Raw genomic sequence first — 9126 nt, 5'->3', positions numbered from 1 at the left:
TATGAAAGGTGTGCTCCCTGTTGTTCTCTCTAGCAATTGACTAACTCAGGGAGAGGGGATCCCTCTAGCATTAGCAAGACCTCAGCTTTCAAAGCATAAAATATAGAAACCGGAAAACATGGTTATTGCACTAAGGCTTCTCAGGACTCAGGGGCCTGAACTGAAAGCTGTGCCTTACTGTGCTCTGGTTTGCCCTGAGAGCTTCCTCCTCCAGAGCCCTTGTGTGCCAAGCACCAGTGAGACCCAGAGAGGGAAGCTGATGGAGTAAAAGGACACCTTTTCCTTTTCCCAGACTATGGGTTCCAGCCTATCAACAAACAGCCTGCTCATTTGTTTTGTCTACTTTCATTCAGTGATGTTTATAACATTCTAAATTGTATGGCTGAGTCCCTTTGATGTGCACCTGAAACTATCACAACATTGTTAATTGGCTATACTCCAATACAAAATAAAAAGTTAAAAAAAATAAACACAATATAAAATGTAAAAAAAAAATAAATTATCAATTTAATTGCAGTTCCAGTACTGTGGATTGCTTTTAGGTAATCACCAATCTGATTTTAATTTACATTCTGTTACAATTCTAGAGTGAGATGTCAGTTGTTTTTAATATTTTCTCATTCATTGTTCTTTAGTTAGGCAAACATCATAAAGAGCTACAGAAACTGGTATTTTGCCATCAAGTAAGCACAAGGTAATTTTTCCCCTCTAAATCACTTGAGATATGCTTTATGTTTCAATCTCTGAGTGGAGACAATAACAGGGCACTTTGAATTGGGAAATGTAACTCACCTCAGTGCAACCGAGGTTCTCTGAAAGTCGCCCTTTAAGACAACTTGCCATTTATGATGCTTCTGTTGAGAGAGCCCCTGGCCCTGGGACACTCTGCAGGGGACAGAAGGGCTCTGCTTTGGCTGCCATGCCACTGAGCACTCAGGGACTCGGGAACAGAACAAGTCCCCTTCTCGGCCCCAACCCCTGCTCCTTCTCAGTCCTTGTGCAAACCCTCAGGGCAGCCTTCTGGAGTCTAGCTACCCTCCCACAGGCGGGAAGCAGAGAAAAGTTTGATAGAAACTTGGTTTGTCCAGCTTTACAGAACAATTGCCCACATCTTTCAGGGTGGATACCTCTGTCCACCCCAAAGATTAATTTACATTGCATTTTAGAAATGAAAATTCCATTAGTCTCCCTTGAAAAAGAGAGGCCGCCTTCTTTATGCACCAGCTACCACCTAACGCCTCCCACTGAGGACTATACAAATGTCAGTTATGTCTCAATTTTTTTTTAAGTCAGTTATATCTAAACTTTAAAAAGAGAGATTCGTAGTTAATTACAGGAGCAAAGCATGGGCATGATGCTGTCCTAAGGTGTCTAGAGGTAACTGGAGCTCCTCTGGACAACTGCTGGTTCCCTAGATTCCCCTGGTACCATCACCTCATCATCCAGTTCCTGAGTGGTTTTCACCACAAAGAGATGCCCTTGTGGATTATTTGATTCTTCCTGCCTGATGCTCACCTGCCTGGATTACGGGACCTATTCAAGGCCCCTGACTAACCTGCTACTCTCAGAATCTGTCACCTGGAAGCAGCCCATAAGAGGTAGATCATGAACAGGTATGTTCTTCTTACATTTCTATATTAAGAAATTCTAGTCTGCCTCTTTAACACAAGGCTGGGCTCAAACTTTGACATCACTTTTTAACATCTTATAATGCTTCTACATTAAAAAAAATATGCTGACACCTTGTCTCAGTTTGGACATATATTTGGAGATTCCAAGAACACATTCCACAAAATCACCATCTATTGTTTTAAAAATAAAACAGAAATGAAAGAACTCCCTAACCTAATAAAGTAGATTAATATCAGCTAAAAAGTAAATAGTATGCCTAATGTGGAAAGGATATCTACTAATGACACTATTATTAGCATACTAAATATTGAATTGAATTAAATTCTGCTAGTAGCCAATAAAGTTAGATCAAAAAATATAAATGAAATTACAAAAAAATTAGTGGAATGCCATTATTAATTTATAGAAGTCAACTCCTTTGACATATAAAATCACAGAAGACATAATGGAAGGAAGAACCCTACTTACAATGCAAACTAAAAAACTAAAAATACCTTGCAATGAATTTAACATAAAATGTTAACCAAAGCAACTGTAAAACATTCCTAAGGCATCCAAAAAAACTTTAACTATACAATCCATGCCATTTTATTGAATAGGAATACATCATAAAGACACCTTTGATGTCACTTCTCCTTAAATGGTTATTCTTGATAAATTGTTTGTTTTACATTAATTTTATGTGGTCCCAATAAATATACCAACAGTAACATTATGGGAGGCTGTCCTGTGCACTGTAGGATGTTTAGCAGCATCCCTGGCCTCTAATCACTGGATGCCAGTAATAGCCCCAAGTACTGACAACCAAAAATGTCTGCAGACCTTGTTCAATATCCACTGCAAACTCAACCCTGGTTGAGCACCACTGATATATGCTAATCTCCAATATTAACTGACCAGTGAAATCCTTTACCTCTTGGTGCCTGAAAGAAACATATTCGAAGTCTAAGAAATTGGATTTAATTAATCAACATGTTGATATACCAGTAAAAGCATGTGAGTGATTCACTTATAAGTACCTCTAGCTCACTAGCAGAAAACCATGGATTGTTGGAGGGACTTTGTTGGGAAGGATGCATAGAATTGGAATCCAAGACAGTGTTGTATCAGTGGGTCCAGCCCTTCTAAAGCAGCATTTGAAAGTGTTTCCTTGAACATACTAGGGCCACCAGAAACACTCTTCTACCCACCCACCACAAACACACACACATGGTGAGGCAATTCTTCAAAGCCTCCTTTGTCACCTTTTAATTCTCATTCTCTTGCTTTTTCTACCACATCTGCAGCTGCTTCCTCCACTTAAGCAAAGAACCCCTCAAAGTTATCCCTGATGATTGGAATCTTCTTCTTCCAAATTCCTGTGAATGTTGATATTTGGACTTCTTCCTATGAATCATGAATGTTCTTAATGGCATCTAAGTGGTGACTCCTTCCCAGAAGGTTTTGACTGACTATGCCCAGATCCACCAGAGCAATCACTATGGCAGCTCTAGCCTGATGAGGTGTATTTCTTAAATAATATGGCTTGAAAGTCTAAATTACTCCTTGATCCATGGACTGCAGAAAGGGTGCTTTGTTAGCAGCCATAAGAACAACATTAATCTTGTTATATATCTCCATCAGAGCTCTTGGGTGACCAGGTGCATTGTCAATGGGCAGTAATATTTTGAAAGGAATCTTTTCCTGAGCAGTAGGCCTCAAGAGTAGGCTTAAAAAAATATCCAGTGAACCATGTTGTAAAAAGACGTGCTATTATGCAGGCTCTGTTCTAAGGGCCTTGGAATTTTCAGAATGATAAATGAGCACTGGCTTCAACTTTGAGTCACCAGTTAATTAGCTACTAACAAGAAAGTCAGTCTGTGCTCTGGAACTTTGAAGGCAGGGACTGACTTCTCCTCTCTAGCTATGGAAGTCCTGGGTGGCATGTTCTTCCAATAAAAGGTTGTTGCATCTACACTGAAAATCTGTTGTTTAGCATAGCCACCATCATTAATTATCTTAGGTCTTCTGGAGAACTTGCTATAGCTTCTACATAAGCATTTGCTCCTTCACTTTGCACTTTTATGTCACACATATGGCTTCTGTCCTCAAACATCATGAACCAACCTCTGCTAATTTCAGACTTTTCTTCTGCAGCTTCCTCACCTCTCTCAGCCTCCACAAATTAGAATCAGGGCCTTGCTTGGATTAGGCTTTGGTTTAAGGGAATGCTGTGGCTGGCTTGATATTCTATCCAGACCACTGAAACGTTCTCCACATCAGCAATAAAGCTGTTTCACTTTCTTATCATTTGTGTATTCACTGAATTAGCACTTTTTATTTCCTTCAAGAACTTTTCCCTCACATTCACAACTTGGCTAACTGATTGGTGTAAGAGGCCTAGCTTTCAGCCTGTCTCAGCTTTCAACATGCTTTCCTCACTAAGCTCAATCATTTCTAGCTTTTGATTTAAAGTGAGATACATGACTCTTTCACTTGAACACTTAGAAGCCACTGTAGGGTTATTAGCCTGATTTCAATATTCTTGTCTCAGGAAATAGAAAGGCCTGAGGAGAGGGAGAGAGATTGTAAAAGCTGGTTGGTAGAGCAGTCAGAACACACAATATTCACCATTAAGTTTGCCATCTTATATGGGCATGGTCTATGGAACTCACACCCCAAATTCCAACAGTAACATCAAAGATCACTGATCACAGATCACCATAACAAATATAAAAATAATGAAAATGACTGACACATTGCAAGAATTACCAAATGTGACACAGAGATACAAAGTGAACAAATGCTGTTGGGAAAATGGTGCTGATAGACTTGCTTGATGCAGGCTGCCATAAAACTTCAATCTGTAAAAAACTCCCATAAATCCTCAGTTTGTAAAAAACATGCAATAAAGTGAAGCACAAGAAAAGGAGGTCTGCTTGTATTGGGTGGCCCACGTGGCGAGGGGGTGTTGAGGAACAGAGTTTGCTCAAGATAAACTAGTGGCAGCTAAAACCAGAAAAAGTATTTCTGTCCCCCTTCAAACAAGATAAGGTTGAAAAGCAAGGCTCAAGAACAGCCAGAAAAACAACAAAGGACACACAAATATGATTTCAAAATGGGACAGAGTTGATGACTGGGGAATCGCAACTGTCGTCTAATCAGTGTAGATTAGCCCTGGAGAAACTGCAGCATTGCTAGAACAATTTTAGTGGGCGTTGCAGCACAGTGAGACTGGTGGGCTTTGGCACCAAGGACATCTGGTTTAAATACTGATGCCCTTACTTTCTAACTGGTCTCTCTTTTATCTGCCATGTGATAGCAGAAACAATAAGAATTAGTGTCTATTACAAAGACAACTGCTTTGTATACATCATCTTAGCAGATTCCTACTATAATACTATGTAGATTTTAATATCATCTCTGTTCTTCAAATGAAGTAACTGAGACTCAAACATGGAGAGGAACTTATCTTTCAGGATGGGACAAGACTGGTGAAAGGACTGGACCTGGGACTTACTTCATCTTCCCAGACTTTGTTCAAAACACATATTTGATTCCTACTGAGTATGTACATCTAAGATCAGCAAAGTAAAACAATTATTAGCTCTAACATTTCTCAGTTCATATACATTTCTATTTTCAAGACAGTTCACTCAATTGATTAAGACTTTATAAGAACGTGAAGTTTCAGTATGTAAAAACGTTGGCTGAGCCCCAGCCCCTTGTGTGAAAAACTTCATAGAAACTCAAATGCACTTTTCTTTACTATTGACCTTATGGGAAGAGAAATATAACCAGAAGGAAATCAAGTGAATTTACTAGTGACTCTAGTCAACTGTCTTGGAGAAGGGAAATGCTACCCACTCCAGTGTTCTGGCCTGGAGAATTCCATGGACTGTATAGTCCATGGGGTCGCAAAGAGTCCAATGCAACTGAGTGAATTTCACTCATTTCACTCACTAGTCAACTGTAAACATTAGCTAGGGTTCAGTGTCCTGAGTCCTCGACCTGGCTTTGTTACAAGTACAAGATTATCATCTCCTTATAGGCAAGGGCCACCCATGTTATCTCTGTACATCTCTTCCACAATACATTCTAGAGTTCCTGTCACAGAATGCATGGTCAATAAAGGAATGGATTAAGATATTTTTACCTCCCTGGGCCTCGCGGCATCTGGAGAAATGGATACAGATCATTGTTTAAGGTCCCTTCCTAAGATAACAACATTATAACAGTCCATTTATATAAAAGATTCATGAATCACTTCTACTATATACATACAAGAGTGCTGTGTCTGTGACTTTCCTTTCATAGCCCAAAATGCCAGGTTGCATAGAATTAGCACTCTGTAACTGCTTTTTGATGGTGATGCTTCTTTACATTGATATAGCATTCCCCAGTGTCTAAAGCACTTATGTGTATTCTCTAGTTTTGTCTTCCCATCAGCATAACTATTTAAGAAAATACTATCCTCATTTTCTGTATGTGACTGCATCAAGGCACTCAGCCAATAAATGCTAGGGCCTAAGACTGGGACCCAAAACCAAGAGTATCGATCCAGTGGTTTTCAACTAAAACACACATCACATCATCAACTTCATCATCATTACCATTATCACATCATTCCCACCATTAAAGCCATCACTATCACCACCATCATCCACCATCACTGTCACCACCATCATCAGCACCATTATCATAAAGCTGACCAAAGAGCTAAAATACCCACTTCCAGCCTGGGGCTAGACACAGATCTAGTACAGATGTCACTGTCAAGTATATGCAGTTTGTCTTAGTTGCCTTTCCACCTACCCACTTCCTAATCGTTCTCTAAAAGAAAAAAAATCGCTTTTCTAACTCTTCCTTCCACAAACTTCTTATTTCACGAAATGCAATTCTCAACTAGATGGTAATGGAGAAAGGAAGCAATCTCCTCAAATTTACTTCCCGAAGAGGCAGCAGTTGTGATGACATGCTGAAACCTGCTGGCTCAGGCTTGCAAGAGGAGACTGTTAAATATTCAGAAATTTCAGACTGGATAGGAAATCAGCCAATGCTATGAATCAGGGTATTGTTTTTTTTAGAGAGAAGGCTGATTAGCCAGTTTACCACTACTACAGTAAACAGCTGACCTAATAAGACCTGCTTTTTAAAATAGGTGTTTGTTAACTAAAAAAATCTCAAGCAATAGGCCAATGAACTGGAGAAGCTTCTGCACTACTGTGGCAATATCTGGATGGAAAAGTGATCTTTTCCAGCATTCTTTAATCACAGAAATGGGTTAAGCTCATCTTGGATCATAATTACTATTTATTTAGTACATATTATACTTTATACACATTTCTCTCACCCAATCTTCACGGAAACCCTGTGAGACATTACCTCCCTCGTATAGATGGAGAAATTTGATGATGCAACAAACCTCGCTCAGCTAACAGGTATAGCTAGTATTTGAGTTCACCTAATTTGGGCCACAGTGACTGCACACTTTCCACCCAGAGGTTCTGAACCATCAGTGGAAAGCTGTTATTGACACGGCCAACAGAAGAGTTAAAGCTTCACCTGAGAATTTCCCCAAAGGTAACTTAAAAGATGTACAGGTCTTAGATGACACTGGCACTCTTCTCTGTAGAAGTAGAAAGGTGATTCAGATGACCCTGTGGCCCCTCCTGATCTTCTAGGTTTAAGGTGTTCTGTCACACAAACTGTGTTCATTACCATCTAACCTGTCGATTGCATTCTTGAACAAATCTGTGTCTTCCTCAACACTAAAGGCTTTTGAGGGCAACGTCTATCTTTTCAACAAATAGACAAAACTTTCATCACAAAGATCAGAGCTCCTCCCACTTCAAACTGCACCCTCTCCCCACTTTTGAAGCAATACTTTTCCCAAGAGAAACCCAGCAAAATTTTTCCATATCAAGTGGAAAACCTAACAAATCAATTTTTCTTCAGAAGGTTATCATGACTGTCCTGTCTCTATTTGCTGATTATTGATGCTCTCCAGGTTGACACAGGAGATTTGTCCATCTGTTTTCCTGGTTTGAACATGAACTAAATTTGTGAAGGCAAGCTTGTAGCAACAGGGTCACTTCTCCCAAGCAACAGATTATGATGCTACACGCCCAATTATTATATTACTGGAGAGTTTGCTCAGAAGGAAGATAGCTGATCCCAGTACAAATGAACTGAAAGACCAGCAACAGCAGGATAATGAAATAACACTGAGAGCTAACACTTACTCAGCACTTGCTGTGTGCCAGGCACTCGTTCGAGAATGCTACTCTATTAACGTTTCATTCCAACAAATTAATTCTTTCTAACACACCTCACTGTCCCTCGAGCAAAGTTATCTATGCACAGATAGTAAAGAAACATTTAACCAACTTGACTCCAGCACCACAAACCATGTCTTCCTCAGCTTGGCTTCCCTGACTCATTGCCTGTGCTTCCTGACAGCCATAGAGTTAATGCATTACATCCCAGAGCAGAGTCCAGCCAATAAACAATTTGAATCCAAGCAGTCCATCTCCAAAGCCCATTCTTCCACCAGCTACACCATAGCATACTAGTGAGGAAACTGGGAAACAAGGGGATGAAGTGAATTCATGAAGGTTACAACTGCTAGAAAGCACGGAATCCTAGCATTTCCGGATTAATATAAAACTTAAAGCTATTAAACACAGGCATGCAAATATCAGAACAGAATTTTTCTAATATTCTAGAAAGCAAAAGAAAACTAATTAATAATTTGGATCAAGTCTCTCAGCATTGCATGTCATGCCAAGAGCAAGAAAATCAACCAATTACAACTTGATCTTAATCCTAAGTTTAATTCAGGGACTAGACATAGATCACGTTCATTCCATAGCATTTCACTGATCATTTGTGAAAAACAATTGCAAAGCCACAAATTTAAAATGATTACCTTCTGCTAATAACCAGCGTGAACCATATGGAAAGCGGAAAATCTCAGGAGAAACATTTACTTGCACACAAACTTGGCCAAACACAACCTGCATGTCCCATGTGGGCACCAACGCTTTTGAAAACCAATGTGTGTGCCTGTGATGCCCACTTCACAGAATTCCCCTTCCTTGGTGTCAGAAGGGAAGGTTTAGGAGCATCAAAGTAGAGCTGAGGACTCTCTCCACTCACCCTCTGAATCAGAGGTGCTGGTACACAAGATTATTTTCTCCTTGCATTGTGAAAGCTTTGTTTCCTCCCTACCTTAGTAACTCTTTCACCAGTCTGAAATTCTCTCTGGAAGTAATATCAATAAATTAGTGACCAAAGCTTGCATGTGCCCCAGAATTCAGCTAAATGAACTCCATGAGTGGCAACTGAAATGTAAGTAGTTAAATTGGAAGCCCTCAAAAAAGTGAATTAGCTGCATATTCATTAAAACATATCTCTTTCAATTGTACATCAACTGTTTCAATTAAAAGAATGCATCTCCTTCAGAGAATGAACTTTAGTGGCTCTGTGTAGAGCAAAGGAACCTACATGTTC

The sequence above is a fragment of the Capra hircus genome, assembly GCF_001704415.2.
Source record: "Capra hircus breed San Clemente chromosome X unlocalized genomic scaffold, ASM170441v1, whole genome shotgun sequence".
Lineage (NCBI taxonomy): Eukaryota > Metazoa > Chordata > Mammalia > Artiodactyla > Bovidae > Capra > Capra hircus.
Note: the sequence above shows the minus strand (reverse complement) of the source record.